Raw genomic sequence first — 19,835 nt, 5'->3', positions numbered from 1 at the left:
TTCCTTCCACCTATACCTTCTGTTCTTTATTTGTCCCTCTCTCTTTTTCTACCCTCTGTTTTTCCTCATTCAAATGAACAGAATATAGGACTGGTAAATAGTTTCTAACTTCCATTTTGTTTGCTAAATAGAGACTTCAGCCCTCTTTGATATTAAGAGTGCATCAATGGGCCACTGTACCTTTCTCCCTCCGAAGTAAAACATCCCAAAGAAATGCAATTAAATTGCTTTTTTACTTAATTTGTTATTTTCCATCTTCTACTGGGGTCAGTGGCCTTGATAAAAGACAAGGGTCCTCACCCCTGCAAGATAGCATCAAAAATAACGGAAGCATCTGTGACAGAGGTCACCTGAAAAAATGTTTAATCAGATGGGATGCCAGTTGTACAGTCTAGCCATTCCCCCTTTTGGGGGCCATGCAGCTGGGTTTGGACTCAATCATAGGATATGGCAAGGAAAGACTGTACAAACACATTTCTCCAACTCCATATAAATCAACAGAAAGTATCCCTACAGGGATGGGCATGCACTCTGAGTTTCTCTTATCAGAGATTACCTGTGATTTCCTGCAGGATCTCACAACGCCTGTCGGGCCTATAATCCAATAATTTAACTTGAAGGCAGATTGTTCACAAACACCAAAGAACAGCAGAATTTGGTCCTGCAGTTCCATATGAGCTAAGGGAAGTAAACCAGCCTAGGATTTGTGATTACCTGTGTGTGAAGGTGATGACAGAGTAAATCTTTAGAATTCAAGTATATTTTATGTTAATTGGATAACATGGTTGCTTTAAAACTCCTCCAAGGCAAAGTAGAGCCAGCTCTCCCTGATTGCCTTTATTACGTTCCACAGTGTCTGCAGCTTGAATTCCCTTCTATTTACCTAGGAGGCAGGGTTCCGTTTCTGAAGAGCTTTATTTCCAGTGTTTTATGAAATTTCTTTCAATACTTTTGGCTAATTATATCATGATAGCTTCTAAATACCAGATTATATCCATTAGTCTTAAGTATAGCTGTAGATATAATGGTTTGTGGTAATAGTATCATAATCTTCTCATTTAAAGCATTTGGAACACTGAGATTTAAAATGCCTGGAGGGGATGTGATTCTTGGTATTACCTACCTCAGTGCTAAGTAAACATGAATGAACTTCTACAACCTGTGGTAGTCTCCATGGTTCTCACCGGATGGGTAAAAAGTAGTTCCCTTTTATGTCATGTTTTGCAGTGTACCAAGCACTTTCTTCTCAACAACTCTGAGATGGGCAATAAAAGTATTATTCTTAGCAACCTTATCCCCATCTTCCTATTTCCTGCAGTTTTACAGGGATTCTCCATCCATGTTGTCAACTCTACACTGACAGAGGCCTGTTGGTGCCATCCCAGTCTTTGGCTGAGGCTCAGAGAGGTTACATTTTTTGCCCAAGGTCACAAAGTCATAAGTATAAGAGACCAGATTTGAACTTAGACCTTCCTAACCATAGTCACTGTAAGCACCAGCATCCAATCTCCATTTCTCAGAAAAGGAAACAGTCACAAAGAAAGTGAGTGACTTTGCCCAGTATCACACAGCTAGTGCACATGAAAACTGTACCTTGGACTAGAGTTTTCTAGTTCTGAATCCAATGATCTTCCTCCTCCAATACACTGCCCCTCCCTCATGGTTGACCACAGATTCAAAGAAGCTGTTTCTCCTGTTATATTGTCTTTCTCTCTGAGAGCTAGGATATGTTCTTTGGTATTGCCAGGGACCTGATGTATTACCTATATCAAACCAGATAGCAAGGCCTAATTTTCCCCTAAGCCCCAAGGATCATAAGTCAATAAGCATTTAAGAGCCTACTATGTCCCAGACTTGAACTAAGCCCTGGGGATACCGAGAAAGACAAAAAAGCAAACAATTTCTTCTCTCAAGGACCTGACAGACTAATGGTAGAGACAGCAGGCAAATATCGCACTATGTGCAAACCAGGTACAGAGAGGAGAAACTCTCAGAGGCACTTGCGTTAGGGCAAACCAGGAAAAGCTTCCTGCAGAAGGTGGGATTTTTAACTGAGGCATGAAGGAAACCAGAAAAGAGTGGAAATAAGGAGGGAGAGTATTCTAAGCATGAGAGAGAGTCAGTAAAAATGCCCAGGATCTACAAATGGAGTGTCTTATGTGAGGAACAGCAAGGAGGTCAGTGTCACTGGACAACAAAGAACCCATGCAGTGGGAAGCAAGGTATAAGAAGACAGGAAAGGTAGGAAGGGGCTAGCTAGGCTGTAAAGGGCTTTCAACATGAATGGGGGAGATCGTGAGGAAAGGGAGAAAAGGGTAAGCCATACTACCACATCATAGTTTTACCCCAATAGAGGCTTAGCAAATACTGTGCAGAAATGGAACCTGGCCTTGGACTTAGGGATAAGACATAGGGAGGCCACTTGCAGCAGAACTGAAGTGATCCTTCCAAAGGGAAACTATGAAAACCGAAGTGTACAATGATACAGAGGAAAGAATATTAAATTTAGAGTCAGAGGCCCTGGTACAATGGGTAAAACAATTACCATTAGCAGGGCCGTTGAAATATATGGAAAATAATACTCCCATAAAGTTGATATCCTACATAAGATGGGGGATTGTCTTCTTTAAGAAGCATGGGATACTGAGAAGCAGTTCAAATTCACATTTACAAACTGCATGAATTTGGGCAAGTTACTTCACCTCTCAATCTCAGTTCACTTATCTGTAAAATGGGAAAGCTAGGTACAATGATTTCTAAGGTCCTTTACTACAATTTACTATGATGCACAAAAAAAGGAAGTCTTTCCTGAATAACACCCTTCTCCCACTCATCTCCTAACTCTAGTCCTTCCTTCTCTTCAGAGAAAATTGTTCAGTAGTATTAATTGACAATAAAATGCTGTAACTAATTTAAATTCAACTTAGGCATCTAGAAAAAGAAACTAGGAAGGAAAGTGACATGGGAGAGAGCTATACTTGTTAGCTCTTTCCTGTGACTGCTGACATCTATTGTGGGAACTATTTTAATGTGACAATTTTTCCATGCACTGTGTTATTGGATCTGATTTCCTTTCTTGTAGAAAAGGAAATTCATGGCAGGAAAATATCTAAATTTAGAATCCTCTGAGACATTTCTAATTTGGCAGACCAAAAACAAAATTTCCATCACTAATAAACTAACCAGAAAGGATAGAAATCTGAGTTAACAACAAATATGTTTAAAAATTAAAGAGATGTACTTCATATTATTTCCTGTAAATTTTTACCTATTTCCTTATATGATAGTCCTCTTATATTATTCTTGATTTCATTGTAGCATTCCACTGCACTGATATGGCCATTTGTTCATTTATAACTATTTAGACAATTAAGTTGTCTTTAATTTTTTTTTCAAAATGGTTAAAAAAAAACATTCTTATGAATCTCCCTCAACAAATAGAGTATTTGGTATTACAGAAAGAGCACTGGTCCTCTAGGCAGATGTGAGTTTCAGTCCCAGCTCTCGCACTTCCTGGCTATGTCACTAAGAATACATCACCCTACTCCTTCTGAACCACAGTTTCCTCATCTGTTAATAGGAAATAATGACTGCCTACCTCACAGTGTTTTGTTTAAACACTAAATCTCTATATACATGTGAGCTAATATTATGGGTCCTTTTAGGTTTTGAAAGCAAGCACTCAAGCTATATTCCCAATAAAGCATCAAAGGAGATTTTTTTTTTACTTAGTTACAAGAAAGGATACAGTTGGGAGCAGTGGCAAGGGTAAAGATCCTTTCGAAGAAATAACTGCAATGTAAAAACAAAAGGCGTCAAAATTATTTTGAAAATTATATTTTTTAAATTCAAGAAAAACTTGAGAAAAATTACACAACAACCATAACTCAATTTCTTTGAGGTCCATTCCATGGGAACTCATTAAAATAAATTCCTTTCAGAACCTTAGTAACTAAAGTCCCTGGTCTAGCACCCAATATTTACAATGCTTCAACTTGAATCAGTAACCAATACTTTACATGCAGTAGGATTCAATAAGTATCATTCAATTGAATGAGTAAGTCCAAGACAGCAGCAATGCATACAAGAACCCACCAGACTAAAATAGCTTTCAGTAGCCATTGTCTGACTCTTTTCAGGACTTTAAACTATTACATTCTTGGACTTCACACTAACGCCAGCTATATGACAGACAGCCACACAATACATGAACAGGTCAGCAACCTGGGATTATTTTGTCTTATGGCTGGTTGAAAAGAACATCATTCTAGAGACGTTTAGTATGATCTTATTTCATAACTAAAAGGTAGATAAAAATACATGAAATGGAACACGAGATCTTCATATGAAGTTTAAAGATAAACACATTAACTATATTCAATGCATTAAAATTTACATAATTATATACATGTTTATATATAGATACATATATAATTTCATTTTTATTTGGGGAAATAAGACAAAACATAGAAAAAAAAGCAGTGACTTTAGAGACAGGGGACCTATGTTCAAATTCTGCTTCTAGTGCTAATTGTTTAAACTTGGAAAAATGATGTCTACCTCCATGAACCTCAATTTCCTAATCTATAAAATGAATGGGTTGTATGAGATGGCCTCTAAGGTTACTTGTAGCTCTAGGTCTATAATCTCAAATCAGGTAAAAACGGCTATTAAATCTAATAAGCAAGACGTGAAGCCTGCTAGGGGGTTTTTCTCAGTGACTGTATGTAACTTTTCTTTTTAGGTTCTAGTGTGGACAGAATAATGCTATCATTCTGACAAAATAACAGGTTCTTCTTAATTGCCTTCACAAGGAACTTGAAGATGAAGCAATAACAAGCTGATATGCCAAAAGACTGTTTGGGGAAGGTTAAAGAGAGACAAGTATGTCTGAAGGCTGCCAATAATGAGCTCATAGAGATTCTACCCTGCTTAGCCAATAATCAAAGTTATTAGAAATTCAATGGATACATCAAAGTAGCAGAGAGATCTGTATCTTGGAGGCCTGCCTGGAGTCAGTCATTCTAGCTAGCCTATATAGGTCATAGCTACTTCTCCACATAACAAAGACAGTGAGCTCCTTTTGTTCCCATAGCATCTGTCTCTTGGGATTAGTAAATCTAGTTTCTGCTGAGCTATCTATACGTGTCTGCCCCCCTAACAAAATAGCACACTTTCTATTTACCTCAAGAAGTCTTAGGCCTCTATTTTCAATATCCCCTTTCCCTAGATTCCTTAATTCATCCCTCTTGCCTGCCTTTTTTAGTCCCTCTTCCACTTAGCATCTCCCTCACCTTCTACACTCCAAGTACCCAGTGCCCTCCTCTGGCCTTTCACTTCTCCAAGCCTCCCACTACAGGTTTTAGTATGTAAGAGGTCCTCTAAGATGCTCCCCCATTAGATACTTCCCTCCCACAATAGAGAAATCCCCCCTTTCCCCAACTTTTTATCATGGGCTCTAGACTGGAGATGTTCTTAACCTGAAGGCCATGAACTTTCTAATAATAGCTTAATAGCCATATTTTAATATAATCGGTTTCCTTTGTAATCCTATTTCATTTAAAAGTGTTATTCTGAGAAAATGTCCATAGACTTCACCAGACTGCCAATGGATGCCAAAAAAGGGTTAAGGAGCCCTGCTCCAGAGCTAGAGAAAACCTTAAGAATCATCTGATTCAACTTCTTCATGCTATACATGGAGACACTGAAGGCCAGAGCTGTGCCATAGCATCACAGAATTATAGATCTGGGGTGGGAAGGGACTTTAGGAACCGTCTAATCCAACTTTCTCATTTTATAAATAAAGAAACTGAGATTAAGGTCACATAATCAATAATGATGATGATATATGACAATAAGTCATGTCATGTCATCAAAGTAGAATTTATGTATCTTCCTAAGATTTCAAAATTGCTTTTCATACGTTCTCTCCCTTGAGGCTCACAACAACTTTGTGAGGTAGGTACCATTTTTATCCCCATTTTACAAACAAGGAAATTGAGGCTGAGAGAAGGTTAAGTGACAGTAATCTGGACCAAAATTTTAACAGGGTTCCTTCGATTTTAAGTCTAGTATACTAATACTTTTGCATACACCACATTGACTGTGTTCTATATTATGCTTCTACTATGCCTTAGTCCTGAGGTCCAAGCTTCTTTGATGCATCTTTGATGTTCAGTGAAAGGAAACAATTCACAATACTGAAAAATTCTGGTTTAATTTTAGCCTAAAGCAAGCATAACCCAACATCCCAAACTCCTGTACTTTTTTCTGTTATACCATTAAGGAAGCTTCCTTTTCTACCCAATTTCTCCCTCCTCTGCCTCAGCTGGTCCTAGACGTTCAACCTTGACTGTGAAAATTATTACTAATTGCAGTAATTCATGTAAGTTACTTAGGATTTATGCCTTATTATCATGTAGTATATAATAATTATGTGTGATATTACACATCAGATTAACTTTGCTATAAGGTTTATTTTATTATATCTCTAAATTCTATTCATATATTCTCAGCCCTCTAAATTTGTTGCATGGTCATGTAATTCACAATTTAAAAAAAAATTCATTGGTTCAATATCTGGGGTGTTCAGGGGACAGCATCTCTGGTGCAAGGGCTTGCTGAGCCCTTTCCAGGGCTGCTCATCTACCTTTGGTGTCCATCTTCACTCAAATCTCACCTTTGACTCCAAGAAGCTGTAGCATGAACAGCAGCCACACCCCAATAAACTGTCTCAGCAGATGGGCTAAACCAGGTTGAGGTTAACTGACAGCCCTCAAACCCTTCATTGAATTAGGGGGGTGTCTACCCTAAGAATGTGAAGACTTTTTTCTGGAAGAATGGGCATTTGAAAACAATTTGTTCCAACAGCCATAAAGGTGGCTGAAACAAGTGCTATGGAGAGCTTAGAGCTTGATCAAAGATGCTAAGATCATCCACTGTGTCCAGGGCCATCACCAATTATCTTGACTTTTGTCCTGCCACTGGACTTCGGTGACTCAAGATGGGAGAATGAGACTGATGACTTTGTACAACTCTGCCTCAATTAAATACAATTCATGCACAAGTCAAGACATGACCATAGGTGTCATTGGTTCTGTTCAAAAATGAAGGACAAACAACATATTAACTATGTGTAAGGCACCATGGTAGGTACTCAAGATCAAAATATGAAAAATAATTTGGCTCTTACCATACAAAAAGATTTACAATCTAGTAAAGAGAAATGTAAATATACTATGAGTTAGAAAATTCCTGAATATATAAAAGAGAAGTGAGAGAGATTCAAAGAAGGAAAAATCAGTTTCTTCTGGGAAGTAGAAGGTGTCATGTCCCCATGCAAGGAAGATGTCATGAAGACGGTGCTGCCTAAGCTAGGACATGGAGAAGGAGAAGGATGTGATTAGGCAAAGACTGGAGAGAACATTTCAAGAATGAAGGCAACATGTGTAAATGAGAGAAGACAGAATTGGGAAGGATGAAAGAGAAAGTGAAAAAGTAAAGAACTCTTTCTGGCTAGAACGTGGAGTGAACAAAGGGAAGAATCATAAAAAAGGCTGAAAAAGATAGCCTGGAAATAGACGATGACAGGCTTGGAAAGCCACCTTAATGGAATCTTTCTAGGGAGGCATACTCTTTGCTAGCAGACAGTTGTACAAACAGGATGAGACCATCTGAAATGTTCATATTCTATGCAACTTATTTTCTCTGCCCATTCTCCCTCCATCTCCATTCAACCACACCCCCCCAATATGTTATCTGGACAGCTCTCCCAAGTTACTCCTCCTCTCTTTGCCCCCACATAAAACACTCATGTATACAATGGGAAGCAGTTAGGCAGTTCTCCAGGAATCTCCCCTTCCATCTGTTTTCTGGCAGCATTGATCAATGCTGGCAGTCTGTGTATACCAGCCAGAGTAGAAGAAGCTATGGAAAGCTGATGGTTTCCTTTTGAAATGATTATAGATTCAAATATCCTAACTAATAGGCTGGCTAGAAGAGAAAACTGGCTATCCTAATACTGAAAGAAGCTGAAAAAGTTACACCCATTAATCAGAAGCTAAGTGTAAAATAATCTCTGTATTAAATCCAAGAAATGTCAGCCAGACCACTTAAAATGACAGTTTGAACATAAGAAACCCAATCCATTCTTCAAAACCCAGTGCCAATATCACCTCCTACATAAAGCCTACTTTGATCCCTTCAGTCAGTAATTATCTTTCTTCTAAGAACTCACAGCATATTACTAGTATGTCTCTATGCATTTATGATATTCTAAATCGTAGGATTCATTGGAAAGGCCCTGATATTGTAAAATATTGAAGGCAAAAGGAAAAGGGGATGGCAGAGGATTAGATGGTTAGATAGCATCATAGTAACAATGAACATGAGTTTGGACAGACTTCAGGAGATAGCAGAGGATAAAAAGGCCTGGCATACTATGGTCTATGGGGTCACAAAGAGTAGTTCACAACTGAACAATTGAATAATAACAAAATTTTAGGATAGTTATTATGCATATATCTATCGTATCCTAAGAGATAAGAAACTATTTGTCAAAAGGAGCAATTCCTTATTAATTTTCGTATCTCCTCAATTCAGTGCAATTAAACATAGTAAATGTTTAATAAAAATATATTGAATAAAAAAATATGAGAGGAATAGAGCCAGCCTAGATTTGAGAATGAGTTTAAGACTTTAGACAAATCAACTTAAGTCCGCTTTTAAAATCTAGATAAAACTCAAATGGCCACATTCTGTAATTTTATCATTTAATTTAACTTGTTATAAATTAGTTGTTATAAAAAGTTGTTTTTTGCTTTTTTTTTTTTGCTTTTTGGAGGGCAATTGGGGTTAAGTGACTTGGCCAAGGTCACATGGCTAGTAAGTGTTAAGTGTCTGAGGCCAGATTTGAAATCAGGTCCTCCTGACTCCAGGGCTTGTGCTCTGTTCACTGTACCACCTAGCCACCCCTATAATGTGTTATACATTAGTTGTTGTTAATTGTTATTTAAGTTGTTATAAATTAGTTGTTAAAATCCATGAAGTCATCAAACTTAGGAATTTGTCTATTTTGTTTATATCTATGCACCAAAGGATTTGATCATTTAAAATGTACTTTCTTATAATTTCATCTGTTCCTGGAATCAAAGTTTCTCAGATTTTTTTTCTATGCATTCTTCCTGCCTTTGATAAGGAGATGACCATATTCACAAATAGAAAAAGCATTTCAAAATTAACCCTGACTTATTATGTAACTTTAGTTCATTTAAACTCTGGACATTGCTCTTCACAGATTTGTTATTGGATAAGGCAGTTTTAAACACATTGGGTCTGGTTACTTAAAGAATAAATTCTTATTTTCTAGACAGATGTCTGTGGAGTAAAAAGTGGGAGGGATTACTTGGATTTTGGAGAGAGGAGAATAAAAACAGACTGAAATTGGAAATCTAAAAGCAAAAAGGCAAAGATAAGCACTAAATAATACCAACTTTGCCAATATTCCAACTTCCTTCCCTTTTCTAAACAGATCATTCCCCGCAATACTTTCAAATAATATCCCTTGCAGGAAGCTCAATTGCTTTCTGCCCTATTATTATGTTATAGTCTAGCACATCAATCTACTTATCACTCTGAAGAAGGTAAAACAGGATTATTAGTGGGATTCTGGGAATTAATTTTGGTGATAATACAATTCAGGAAAATATATTATTACAAATTGATTCCAAAATATTTAAGTGGGCTTGATATTTTAGTCATGAATGTGCTTCCTACCTGAGAAAAGTACATTGTCTAGAGTAGGGTAAGTAGGTGGCACAGTGTGTTAACTGCTGGGTCTGGAGTCAGTTCAAATCTTGCCTCAGACACTTACTAGCTGTGGTATGATCCTGTGTAAGTCCTGTAATCCTGTTTGCCTTAATTTCCTCATCTGTAAAGTGAGTTGGGAGAAGAAAATGGCAAACCACTCCAGTATCTTTGCCAAGAACACTTCAATTGGGGTCAGGAAGAGTCAGATGCAATTAAAATGTCTAAACAACCACAATAACAACAAATGTCTAGAATTTGTTTATTAAGTGAGATATTACTATTCTTTCTTTATGACTTTGAATCCTGAAAAGACTCCCAAGATGACAACATTGATGCTGTTTATGAACAGGAAGTGAACAAAGAAACACTAGAAAAACTCCATTATTTGCCCTTTTTCTACATTGTCATCTGACATTATTCTTGAAATAATAACAATAGCTATAAGACAAGAGAAAGGAATTAGAAATATAAGAACCAACAAAAGGAGATGAAATTGTCCCTATCTGCAGACAACATATATTTACTTAGAAAACCCTAGAGAATTGGCAAAGAAACAAATTGAAGAAATCAATAGCCTTAGTTAAGTATAGTATACAAGAAATGTGCAAAAATCTAAATTTATGTAACACAATAACAAAAACCAGGAGGAAATAGTAGAAAGAGAAATCTCATTGAAAATTACTACAAAATGCATAAAATATCTAAAAGTAGATCTATACATTCAAAGTGTAGATATATGCAATCACAACACATTCTTTATAGAAATGAAGGAAGATGTAAATAGACAGATGGTCATTGACCATGGTTAGACCATGCCAAAATAAAAGTGGTACCTAATTTAATTTATAGATTTAATGTCATATCAATCAAACGAACAAGTTTGCCAGAATAATCCAATCCAATCCAATCAACATTTATTAAGCACCTACTAAACAACTCTAAAACTATGATCTTATGAATTAATGCTTACACTGTTGGAGAAGATTGATCTGTCAATTGATTTTTTTGTAGACTTTTGTTTTCTTTGTTCCAGGAAAGGCTTGTTGTATGGGAGAAGAGAAATTATATCCAGAAATTTCTATGATTTTAAAACAAGAGGAGAGAATAAAAAATTTTGTGGGTTTTTCAAACATGTTGGAAAATCTCTAGTAAGGTTGTGGGTATGTAATGGTTAATTCTTCAAATTAAAGAATTTTAAAACACATGTATTAGGCAGGGTATTAGGCAGTGTATACTTGTTGTTAAATTTTTAGCATAAGAATTTTTACCTTGGAAATTGGACATGCTGCAAATTAGTCTTGTTGTTTTGTTGATTTCTAGACTTAAGAAAGTGATGGATAAGATGTTAATAATGTAAATTAAAATTAAAAATGTGTCATGTATACTTTTCCCCTAGAGATATGATTGTTAAATATTTACCAGAACAACACTGGTTGGGCTCCATCTGTCCCATATGGAGGTAGAGCCAGGGGTGGAAGTAAGTTCTAGATCTCAATAGCAGAGAGTGATTTGAAATATAATTCATAAATGATAGCCATAAAGTCATAAGTATTAAAAAGTGACGTGTGTAGCCAGAGGTCAAAGTAAGAGGTAGTGAGCGAGAGGAGCAATAAAGAGAACAAAATCAGGAAACATGGAAGGTGATCAGAAGCATAAGATTGTGGACTGTCCACAAGATGGTTCACTTCATTCATTCATTGTGCTGGTGAGGCATTATCATTAGTATTGAATTTCATATACTGCTACCTTCACCCTACTCCCAAACTCCCTCAAAAGCAACACAGATGTTTGCTTGGACAGAATGCCACCTATTCTCTATCAATCATCTTTCTTTTCTCTAGTTCTTTAGCAACCTAATCACTGACAAATGTGCCCCTATATCATACCCAGATTGGTGAGAATTTTATGGCCTCACTCTAGGTACTACACATGAATAGCATACTGGATTTTAAAATAAACTTTTCTTTTTTTTTTTTTCTTTTTTTTTTGGAGGGCAATTGGGGTTAAGTGACTTGCCCAAGATCACATGACTAGTTTTTGTGTTAAGGATCTGAGGCTGGATTTGAACTCAGGTGCTCCTGACTCGAGGGCTAATGCTCTATTCACTGCACCACCTAGCCATCCCTGGATTTTAAAATAAAGCAAAATAGAAAATACAAAGCTTTTTTGGATAAACTAAATGGACTTTTAAAGCACAACACTACCAGGTTTTCACCTGCCCATTAGCCATTAATTGCTACTGTTGTTAATTCAAAAGCTTTTGGGAAAACCCCTCTATGCCTCTTTTGACTAAAGAGATAAAAGAAAAGGAAAGTCAAGTCCCTTCTCTTCCCTTTCACTCTTCCCACTCCCCTCCCCACCCATTAAAGCAATGGGAACAGGATTGTTCATTTTGTTTTGTTTTCCTATATATTGTTCAGAAGCCAGAAGGTGAAAATCATACTGACTGCATAAAAAGGCCAACTCTAGGGGTTCTCTCTATTGCCAGAAATTTTAATTCCGAGGAAAGCCTTAAAGCAAATCATGTGGCATGTCCTTCTGCTCTGGCAGCCACCATCAGGAAACTTTCCTGGCCCAGGTCTCACCTAGCAGCCATAATTCCACCCCACACTGACTGGTACTGACATGAACTAACACGTCCTTCCTCTTACTATGTGTATGGATAGCAGAGATGGCAAGCTGAGAAGCCAAAAGATTAAATCCCTGCTCCATACAGCTGCATAGAACTATTGCCATGGTCTCCAAAGGGTGAAAAGAGTCCATTTCAAGACCTGAAAAGGGGCAGAGCCTCCTACAATTTGAAAACTGAAAGGAAGGATAGAGATCATTTAATCCAAACCCCTCATTTTATAGATAAGGAGAATAAGGCATAGAGAAATGAAATGACTTGCACAATGCTACATAGCTATTCCTTCTGCCCTTCTTTCTCCCTTCTTTCCTTCATTCAACAAGCATTTATTTAAGTATCCTGTGAGTCTATAAAGACAAAACCTAAGCAGACTCTGGCCTCTAAGAGTTTATATAATATTAGTGGGAAACAGCATCTACATAGATTAGGAAACATAAAATGTACACAAAGTAATTTCCAGGAGCAAGTGATGCCAACAACTGGAAGATCAAGATAGATCAAAATTGGGATTCAAACTCAGCTCTCCCAATTCTGAAAACAGTTCTCTTTCCACTGCACTAACTCTAAGCCTTAAGAATAAAGTTACCATGGTAAATAAGGTACACAGGCAATGGGTTACAGAAATCCATCTTGCCCTACAAGAAAGTAAGGGGGAGGTGGTAAGGGGATGGATAGGGGAGATAGAAGAGAGGGCAGACTGGGGGAAGGGCTATGCTTGCCATCTTGGGGTGGAGGGTAGGGGAGAGATGGAGAGAAAATTTGAAACTCAAAATCTTGTGGAAATTAATGTTAAAAACTAACAATAAATACATTCTGAAAAAAATAAAAATGAATTAGAGTAGGAAAAAACAAAAAAAGTCACCAACTTATAGATAGATATAGATATATCTATATATAGGCATACCTATATCTATATCTATCTATAGCTATATTTCGATATAGCTATAGATATATGGATATTTAGAAGGGTGCATTTGAAAAAATTAGGAAGACTAATTGAAATCATTAAGGTCATTCATAACCAGAGAGAGAAAAATAATAATGGATTGCATCTTTCTGTTTCTTCTGACTGCTCTGACTAAGATCTTTCCTGTTTAATTCAACAGAGAGTAGATGATCAGTAAGTTACCACCCTATTGTCATGCCATACAAGACTACCCAGAAGGCTTATCTTTCAGTAATTCATCTCTTCTATTCTGTTGGATGGGTTACATTCCATGACCCCATCTAATTATTTATTGTCCAATACAGCTTGTGGAAGATGACAATAAAATGTTTAAGAAGCCACAACCACCTTATACCATCTATACTTATATTTTCCCCTAACAGAGGTAAAAAAGAGAGTGACAAAATTTGCCTTTATCCTGATCTATTTCCTCATTTGCTGCATTCTCTTGCCACTGTTATCATCTCTGACCATGAGAAAATATTTCTAGTTATTCCCTGCACCCTTATCCATTCCACTTACCCCCTCCCCCCCAAAAAAAAAGTTTAACTCTGCAATTGGCTCCAGATTTAGTGCTTTATATACAAACTGCTTATGACAATCACAGAGCTGAGGGAAGAAATGTGATTGGGCTTTGCTCCTGGAAAACTGAAGTCAATTTCAAAATCCAATTTTGAAAAGGAAATGCTGTGTTTGTTTCATGTCAGCTTCTCCTTCAGATCAGAAAAGAGGGGAGGGGAATGCCGAACAAAGCTAAAGCTGTTGGCCTGGCTTGGTTATTTCTAAGCAAAGAAAGGGCAGATGGAAAGCCATTCAGTTGGCTCCACTTCCATGTCTTGTCTGCCTTCAGTCACTTTGGAAGCAGCTAAGCAAAGCTTAACAGAGAATTAAAAAACATTCATTGTAGATGTTTATATAAATTACATTGTTTAAAAATATAGACTTGGTTGTCACAAAAACAGGTGGTCTTTCAGCCTATGCAGTTGGGATCTACCAAGCTCTCTGTCAAATTCATCATGGAGCTTTGCTCTCCCTGCCTAGCCATGTCATAGAGATGCACAGTCTACATTCAAGGCACCACAGGGAGTTGAATGGGATAGGCAGAGGAAGGAGATCTAAGACCCAGCACAATCTCTAACCAGAGGTAAGGGATATCAGAAGCAAAACTTTTGGCAAACCAATCATCAGAGTGTTAGCTGCCAGTCTAATCCAATCAACATTTATTAAGCACCTACTAAGTGCCAGGTATTATGCTAAGTGATGAGGGTACAATTAATAAAAAAGATAGTCCCTGCTGTCAGAGAGCTTACAATGGTAAATTGGGGTGAGGGGGCAGAGACAACACACTAAAGGAACGAGTGGATGAAAACAATTTGTTCCAATGGCCATGAAAGTAACTGAAGAAAGCATTGCAGGGTATTTTGAACTTGGTGAGACATGGAAGACACCACGGTCACCCACTAGATCCCAGGCCATCACCAGTCATTCTGACTTTTGTCTTGCCACTGGACTTGTATGACTGTGGAAGAGAGAGTGAGGCTGATGACTTTGTATAACTCTGCTTCACTTAAATCTAATTTATGAGCAAGTCAAGACATCACCCCATTGTATCACTGATCTTCAAAAATGAAGGATGAACAAAAACATAGGAGGCAGGAAAATCGGCAGTAGGAGAAGCAGAACACTAGGGGGAACCTGGCATGGGGGCATCTTATTCTTTAGATCTGAAACTAGGCAGGGAAGCAGATCCAAAGTGGAGTAAATTCATTCTGTACTCTATAAAGGAAGGCGTTGGGAGGGAATCTAGTACCTATTTTACTAAAATGGAGAGAGGCAAGGGGAGAGAGTACTTGGTTATTGTTAAAATAGAGGTCCCCAAAAGTCCTGAGCAAAAATCCAAAAGTTTCTATAAGAGTTAAACTATCTTTCAAAATGAGTTCGTGTATGTATCAAGATCTAGATTCTAGATATTTTGGTCTAGCTAGCTATCTTTCTAGTCAGCTATACATGTAAAAGCATACATGTATATATTCAAATGCTTATTTAATACCTGTGCATCTACATAGCTATCTATGTTGCAAATCTATGTATGTGTGTCTGTGTAACAATGTATCCATAACAACAAACTACACACATATATGCAGATACATAGATAGAGAGATACAGTATCGGACATTCATAGAAATTTTTAAAGGATTTGCTCCTACAAAAATTTGACATGCATTTTTGTAAAGGAGCTTTTATTCTAGTCAACTTTTCCACTGGAAACTCAGTTTTTTTTTCTGTTACTAACTAGTAAAAATAGATGTCATTGCTCTTTTAGATCTAAAGGCCACCAGGCTGAGGCAAAAGACTAATTATAACTATTTGTTCTCACCTCTGCTGCTTTCTTCATCAATGTTAAACTTTTTTAGTTTTCTTGCCCACCCTTGTAGACACATAGCCTGCAGAGGACATGTTGGGAAGACTCATGTTCAAAGAACATGACTTTGTTAGCTGTGGTGATTATAGATAGAGACATGCAAAACCAGTTCATATCATCCACAAAAACAGCGTATCCCATACCTGCTGTCTACAATATGAACTCCTCTACTAGCTGTATCCAATCTATTTCTACGCTATATTGTCACTGGTCAGAAATAGTCTTGTTCTCCACTTCCCTCTGTTTTCTTACTGAAAAAGGAGAGGCACTGATAAACCAGAGCTCAATTTGTTCTGGCAATTATTGGAAAGTTCCTACTGGGAGGGAGGGAGGCCACTGCTCACTGGTGCAGAATGACATGCAGCCCTCCAGAGGCCAAACAAAAGGGGTTCCTGCCTTTCTCCAAGTTTATTCAGGCATGGATAGACATATTGGTGGAGGTACCAGCCCATTCACATCTTAATGGAAAAAAAGGGAGACAAGAGGAGGGAGGGGGGAAGAGCAGGATGAGAGACTATCAAGTGACTACAGAGATGGAAGGAAAGAAAACATAAACGTGAACCTGGGGAGGAGAAGGGAAGTCAAAGGATTTCTACTACTCACTGTGTGGGAGATTACTATTATGATTACAATAAGAATACTTGCCATTTTTAAAAAAGGTTTACAGTTTTCAAAGCCATTCTACATACATTACCTCAGAAGTTTTACTACAATCCAGCCAAATTATGCCCTTATTATGGATAAAGGTTACTGTGAGATAAGTCTGCAGTGTGTGAAATGGAAAGAACTTGTAATTCTGTGGTTGAAGTATAGTCTTCCTCTTCCTCTAACCCTCATCTCCCTTCCTATCTCCTTCAGCCAAACAGTGCTCTGCATTAATTCAACCCAAATGAAATGGTTAGGATGAAATACCATTGAGGCGCATTCGAAAGTGTAATTCTCTTGAAACAAGTGTGTAACTTTATTAAAAAACCAAGGTGCTAGTCAAAAGGTGAAAGAAATATATTACATTATTATGAAAAAAGAGGTTATTTGAGAAAAAGCTGAAGTAGCAGTTCTTTTAAAATTGACATGTGAAGGCTTTTTATAACACAGTGAAAAGGGTTGCTTTTCCTTAATACTTTTCCTTACTCTTTGAACAGAGGGATAAAATGTTTATAGATAAGGTCATTGTAAATTCTATGCCATGGTACATGTGCCTGCCTGAATCTGAATATCCTCATCTTCCTCCCCCCTTTAAACTACATAATAATGTTAATTGTTCTAGCAATTGGAAAAATCCCTTCTAGGATAAAGACAGTCGACAAGGTGAGGAACAATGTCAAAATCATGTTCATGACAAGCCAGAAACAATTTCTTACAGTAAGAATTTATGATTCTAAAGGAAAAGCAATAAATTGAAAAGGAGTGGGTGGGTGGGTGGGATAAAGTTAATTTTTAAATCTGCTATTAGTAGTCTTTCTTCAGTCATAATAGAAACTAGATTTTTCAAAATAAAAGCACTAATAACCACATTTTCCCCATTAATGAAAGTGGTGAATGCAATGGGTGAATCATTAGAGAATGATCCCCCTGGCCCTATATTGTTCCTGATAGAGAAGCTAAGGGGAGAAGTTTAAGAAATAAAATACACTATCAAACTGCTGGGGAAAGTGAACCACAGTCCCCAATGAAATCACTTCTTACAGCAATTAGAAGTCCATTTGTTGCGGTATTAACTGCCTCCGGCAAACTCAACAAACCAGGTCCTGACTGCTGGTAATGACAGATTTCTTAGGGAGTATTACTTAATTAACAATAATTTGAAAGGGCAGCTCAGCTGAGATACTACATTCACTTACTAGAAGCATGAGCAGTAGTAAATGAAAAAGGACGTGCAATCTGTTAGCTTTCCCCTTGTCTTCTGCTTCTGAAATATCATGCAGCTGCTAAGTATTTGCCGTGAGATATTTTCAGCTATCCATAATGCCAGCATGTCCAAGGAAGTTTGGCTCTCACTAGGTATTCTGGGCATAAATTGTCCATTGCACAAGGCCACGTGAGGTCCCCTGAAATCTGATTTTGTTAAGATACCCTCCAGGATCTCAAATACTCAGAGACATTATCCCTTATTTTCTCCCTTTTCTCTTGAACCAGGCAGGGGAGGGAGGGAGGGCATCTGCTATCCCCTCTCCATAGTCTATGTCTCCAGCCTCCCCACCCCCTACCCATGCATCATTTGTGCCTAATCATCTCAACATAATTGTCTCCTGTTGTTTTCCCTGCCTTCCCAAGAATCTTTATGTTGCATCAGCATCTTCTTGGTAGCTAGCTATGTATACCTTCTCCCTGGGCCAGTGGACTCTTTCAGACCCCTGGGCTTTGACAGACAGAGGGCAAGGAAAGTCTTTGCCTCCAGCCGTCCTGATTGAGTTGTAATACTGTCCATTCCCCTCAAAGTCACAAGACTGAAATGCATACTTGTGAGTCTTTTTTTCTTTCTTTCTTTTTTTTTTTTGTCTTCCTAAGAACTGGTTTTCTTTTCTTTTCTTCTTTTAAGGGATTGTGAAGCCAGAAGTACCCCCATATAAGTTGTTGCTTAACTACAGCAGCAACTGTCAGTATGAACTGAACTCTTCAAATAAAATTCAGGGAAAAGCAAAAGTAGCATTATCTCTGGAAGAAGGAAAAAGGTAAGTTTTAAACAAAATTTTCATACGATTTTCCACAATTCACTTCTTCATGGGATGTTTAAGGTAAGTTAATGTCACAGAAGAGATTGTAATTTTCTGCTCACAGAAAATGAATGTCATTTGGCTCCTGGGGGATGTGAACAAAGCTATCTGAGAAAGTTATTTTAAATTATTATTAGGTAGCTGTTAACTGTAATCACCAGTGTCCCTTAAAACTCCTGCCAAGGGAAAATCTTTATCTAGACTTGATTTGTGTTAAACTTGGTAATTGAAAAGTCGATTTGGAACACAGTTATTAAGCAAAACAAATTTCTGTTCATAGGATTTTGAAAAGACAATCCACAAGTTTCGCCTGCCGAGCTCCCCGCTTACATTTGGAAGTAGACGTATACTGGCTTCAACAGTGGATTAAGATTGATTGCAGGAGCACAAGAGTTTTCTACTTGCTTCTTTTAAATTCAAAGTACCTCTCACTCAAATAATATCAAAGGCTTCTGATTGAACACATCTCCCTGCAGGATTTTATCACAGGGCCTGCTTTATTATGCACAATAGCATCAGATTGATATAATATGGCATCTGTGGCTGAACATCTTGTTTTGAGACAACTTGTGGAAATAGTTTTTATCTTTCTCTTGAAGCCTAATTTGATGTTATTAGACAATCTCGTCATTGGAGTACTGGCTATTAGGACTGGAATCAGTTTGATTTATCATGATATATAATCCAATTAACAACTCTTTCATTTTAGCCTTCACTTAGTATTACTACTTTGAAGAGAAACACTTAGAAAATTTTCCATAGTATAGATGAAATGTGTAAATTTGTCCCTGTTCAGATGTTCATGTCCCTTTCAGCTCAAAAGTACTAAAAAACAACAAACCTTTGAGATAGGGGAGAGGCAAGACAGGGAGGCTTTTGTGTTGGCTTGTTTTTCTGGCAATTAGACTTTACTACCTAATAAATATTAATTCATCTACAAAACAAAGAAGTTGAACTAGAAAGCCTCAGAGGTCCTTTCCAGGTCTAATTCCATAATCCTATGATCTCATTAAAAATTCTTAAGAAAATGACAATCAATTACATTGTGTTGAGTATTGATTTGACTGAATTTCCATATGTAGGAGTCCCAAATCAATTCAGTGCTATGGACAAGAATGATGATGCATACTGATCTAATGCAGTGAATGCCAGCAGGTACTTAAAAACCACATACTGATACTACAGAAGAGCTCACACTGGACAGGAAAGGAAGACCCTACCTGACATGATAGTAATGAGTGGAACACACTCTGATTGGCAGCTAGCAATTTCCCCAAACAAGTTTAGCACAACATGACAGTATTGTCACCAGCTCAT

General features: G+C 37.5%; 1 protein-coding gene across 1 annotated transcript in view; it reads left to right on the top strand.

Moving 5' to 3' along the window:
• Positions 1–19,835, top strand: part of CDH20 (cadherin 20) — a 304,259-nt gene that overhangs the window by 174,722 nt on the left and 109,702 nt on the right. Inside the window, exon 2 of the mRNA XM_069100751.1 lies at positions 18,344–18,476. The gene's annotated coding sequence lies outside the window, so the exon portion shown is untranslated. The remainder of the gene's footprint in view (positions 1–18,343; positions 18,477–19,835) is intronic.

This window comes from Petaurus breviceps, unplaced genomic scaffold (genome assembly GCF_028583685.1).
Source record: "Petaurus breviceps papuanus isolate PSGF00001 unplaced genomic scaffold, PetGlider_PUasm1.0 42, whole genome shotgun sequence".
NCBI classification, from domain to species: domain Eukaryota; kingdom Metazoa; phylum Chordata; class Mammalia; order Diprotodontia; family Petauridae; genus Petaurus; species Petaurus breviceps.
This window is presented reverse-complemented; position numbering and strand designations above follow the sequence as displayed.